This window comes from Heterodontus francisci, unplaced genomic scaffold (assembly GCF_036365525.1).
Source record: "Heterodontus francisci isolate sHetFra1 unplaced genomic scaffold, sHetFra1.hap1 HAP1_SCAFFOLD_83, whole genome shotgun sequence".
Classification (NCBI taxonomy): domain Eukaryota; kingdom Metazoa; phylum Chordata; class Chondrichthyes; order Heterodontiformes; family Heterodontidae; genus Heterodontus; species Heterodontus francisci.
In genome coordinates this window covers 3074509-3078674 of record NW_027141917.1, presented here as the reverse complement: position 1 = coordinate 3078674, position 4166 = coordinate 3074509, and positions in this window count along the sequence as shown.

Genomic DNA, 4166 nt, shown 5'->3' with positions numbered 1-4166 from the left:
GGGATGAGTAGAACGCCCCCTGTCTCTTTATCATAGACTCAGGGGATGAGTAGAACGCCCCCTGTCTCTTTATCATAGACTCAGTGGATGAGTAGACCGCCCCCTGTTTCTGTATCATTGATTCAGGGGATGAGTAGACCGCCCCCTGTCTCTCTATCACACTTTCGGGGGATGAGTAGACCGCCCCCTGTCTCTGTATCACAGACTCAGGGGATGAGTACACCGCCCCCTGTTTCTGTATCATTAATTCAGCGGATGAGTAGACCGTCCCCTGTCTCAGTATCAGAGACTCAGGGGACGAGTACACCGCCCCCTGTTTCTGTATCATTGATTCAGGGGTTGAGTAGACCGTCCCCTGTCTCTGTATCACAGAGTCAGGGGATTAGTAGACCGCCCCCTGTCTCTGTATCATAGACTCAGGGGATGAGTAGACTGCCCCCTGTCTCTGTGTCAGAGATTTAGGGGATGAGTAGACCGCCGCCTGACTCTGTATAACAGACTCATGGGATGAGGAGACCGCCCCCTGTCTCTGTATCACCGACTCAGGAGATGAGTCGACTGCCCCCTGTCTCTGTGTCAGAGATTTAGGGGATGAGTAGACCGTCCCCTGTCTCTGTATCACAGATTCAGGGGATTAGTAGACCGCCCCCTGTCTCTGTATCACAGACTCAGGAGATGAGTCGACGGCCCCTGTCTCTGTGTCAGAGATTTAGGGGATGAGTAGACCGTCCCCTGTCTCTGTATCACAGAGTCAGGGAATGAGTTAACCGCCCCCTATCTCTGTATCATTGACTCAGGGGATGAGTAGACAGCCCCCTGCCTCTGAATCACAGACTCAGGGGATGAGTAGACCGCCCCATGTCTCTGTATCATAGACTCAGGGGATGAGCAGACTGCCCCCTGCCTCTGTGTGACAGACTCAGGGGATGAGTACACCGCCCCCTGTTTCTGTATCATTGATTCAGGGGATGAGTAGACCGCCCCATGTCTCTGTATCATAGACTCAGGGGATGAGTAGACCGCCCCCTGGCTCTGCATCACAGACTCAGTTGATGAGTAGACCGTCCCCTGTCTCTGCATCACAGACTCAGGGGATGAGTAGACCGCCGACTGTCTCTGTATCACAGACTCAGGGGATGAGTAGACCGCCCCCTGTCTCTCTGTCACTGATGCAGGGAATGAGTAGACCGCCCCCTGTCTCTGTGTCACAGACTCAGGGGATGAGTAGACAGACCCTGTCTCTTTATCACTGACCCAGGGGATGAGCAAACTGCCCTTTGTCTCTGTATCTCAGATTCAGGGGATGAGTAGACCGCCCCATGTCTCTGTATCACAGAGCCCGGGGATAAGAAGAGCACCCCCTGTCTCTGTATCACACAGTCGGGGTATGAGTAGACCGCCCCCTGTCTCTGTAATACAGACTCAGGGGATGAGTAGACCACCCCCTGTCCCTGTATCACAGACTCAGGGGATGAGTAGACCGCCCCCTTTTTCTGTGTCACAGACTCAGGGGATGAGTAGACCACCCCATGTCTCTGTATCACAGATTCAGGAGATGAGTAGACCACTGCCTGTCTCTGTATCACAGACTCAGGGGATGAGTAGACCGCCCCCTGTCTCTGTGTCACAGACTCAGGAGATGAGTAGACCACTGCCTGTCTCTGTATCACAGACTCAGGGGATGATTAGACCGCCCCCTGTCTCTGTATCACAGACTCAGGGGATGAGTAGACCGCCCCCTGTCTCTGTGTCACAGACTCAGAAAATGAATGGACCGCTCCCTGTCTCTTTATCACTGACCAAGGGGATGAGCAAACTGCCCCTTGTCTCTGTATCTCAGATTCAGGGGATGAGTGCACCGCCCCCTGTTTCTGTATCATTGATTCAGGGGATGAGAAGAACGCCCCCTGTCTCTGTGTCACAGACTCAGGGGATGAGTGGACCGTCCCCTGTCTCTGTATCGCGAATTTATGGAATGAGCAGACGGCTGCCTGTCTCTGTATCACAGACTCAGGAGATGAGTAGACCGCCGCTTGTCTCTGTGTCAGAGATTTAGGGGATGAGTAGACCGCCGCCTGTCTCTGTATAACAGACTCATGGGATGAGCAGACCGCCCCCTGTCTCTGTATCACAGACTCAGGAGATGAGTAGACCACTGCCTGTCTCTGTATCACAGACTCATGGGATGTGTAGACCGCCCCCTGTTTCTGTATCATTGATTCAGGGGATGGGTAGACCGCCCCCTGTCTCTCTGTCACAGACTCAGGGGATGAGTAGACCGCCCCCTGTCTCTGTGTCACAGACTCAGGGGATGAGTAGACCGCCCCCTGTCTCTGTATCACAGACTCAGGGGATGAGTAGACCGCCCCCTGTCTCCGTATCACAGACTCAGGGGATGAGTAGACCGCCCCCTGTCTCTCTGTCACAGACTCAGGGGATGAGTAGACCGCCCCCTGTCTCTGTATCACAGACTCATGGGATGAGTAGACGGCCCCCTGTTTCTGTATCATTGATTCAGGGGATGAGTAGACCGCCCCCTGTCTCTCTGTCACAGACTCAGGGAATGAGTAGACCGCCCCCTGTCTCTTTATCACTGACCCAGGTGATGAGCAAACAGCCCCTTGTCTCTGTATCACAGACTCAGGGGATGAGTGCACCGCTCCCTGCTTCTGTATCATTGATTCAGGGGATGAGTAGAACGCCCCCAGTCTTTGTGTCACAGACTCAGGGGATGAGTAGACCGCTCCCTGTCGCTGTATCACAGACTCAGGGGATGTGCAGACCGCCCCCTGTCTCTGTATCATAGACTCAGGGGATGAGTAGACTGCCCCCTGTCTCTGTATCATAGACTCAGGGGATGAGTAGACCGACGCCTGTCTCTGTATAACAGACTCATGGGATGAGTAGACCGCCCCCTGTCTCTGCATCACAGACTCAGGAGATGAGTAGACCACTGCCTGTCTCTGTATCACAGACTCAGTGGATGAGTAGACCGCCCCCTGTCTCTGTATCACAGACTCAGTGGATGAGTAGACCGCCCCCTGTCTCTTTATCACTGACCCAAGGGATGAGCAAACTGCCCCTTGTCTCTGTATCTCAGATTCAGGGGATGAGTAGAACACTGCCTGTCTCTGTATCACAGACTCAGGGGATGAGTTGACCGCCCCGTTTGTCTGCATCACAGGCTCAGGGGATGAGTAGACCACCACATGTCCCTGGATCACAGAGCCCGGGGATGAGTAGACCGCCCCCGTCTCTGTGTCACAGACTCAGGGGATGAGTAGAACTCCCCCTGTCTCTTTATCACACCCTCGGGGATGAGTAGACCGCCCCTTGTCTCTGTATCACAGACTCAGGGGAGGAGTAGACCGCCCCCTGTCCCTGTATCACAGACTCAGGGGATAAGTAGACCGCCCCCTGTCTCTGTATCACAAACTCAGGGGATGAGTAGACCGCCCCCTGTCTCTGTATCACAAATTTAGGGGATGAGTAGACCGCCCCCTGGCTCTGTATCACAAACTCAGGGGATGAGTAGACCGCCCCTGGCTCTGTATCACAAACTCAGGGGATGAGTAGACCGCCCCCTGTCTCTGTATCACAAATTTAGGGGATGAGTAGACCGCCCCCTGGCTCTGTTTCACAAACTCAGGGGATGAGGAGACCGCCCCCTGTCTCTGTATCACAAATTTAGGGGATGAGTAGACCGCCCCCTGGCTCTGTATCACAGACTCAGTTCATGAGTAGACCGTCCCCTGTCTCTGTATCACAGACTCAGGGGATGAGTTAACCGCCCCCTTTCTCTGTATCACAGACTCAGGGGATGAGTAGACCGCCCCCTGTCTCTGTATCACAGACTCAGGGGATGAGTAGACCGCCCCCTGTCTCCGTATCACAGACTCAGGGGATGAGTAGACCGCCCCCTGTCTCTCTGTCACAGACTCAGGGGATGAGTAGACCGCCCCCTGTCTCTGTATCACAGACTCATGGGATGAGTAGACGGCCCCCTGTTTCTGTATCATTGATTCAGGGGATGAGTAGACCGCCCCCTGTCTCTCTGTCACAGACTCAGGGAATGAGTAGACCGCCCCCTGTCTCTTTATCACTGACCCAGGTGATGAGCAAACAGCCCCTTGTCTCTGTATCACAGACTCAGGGGATGAGTGCAC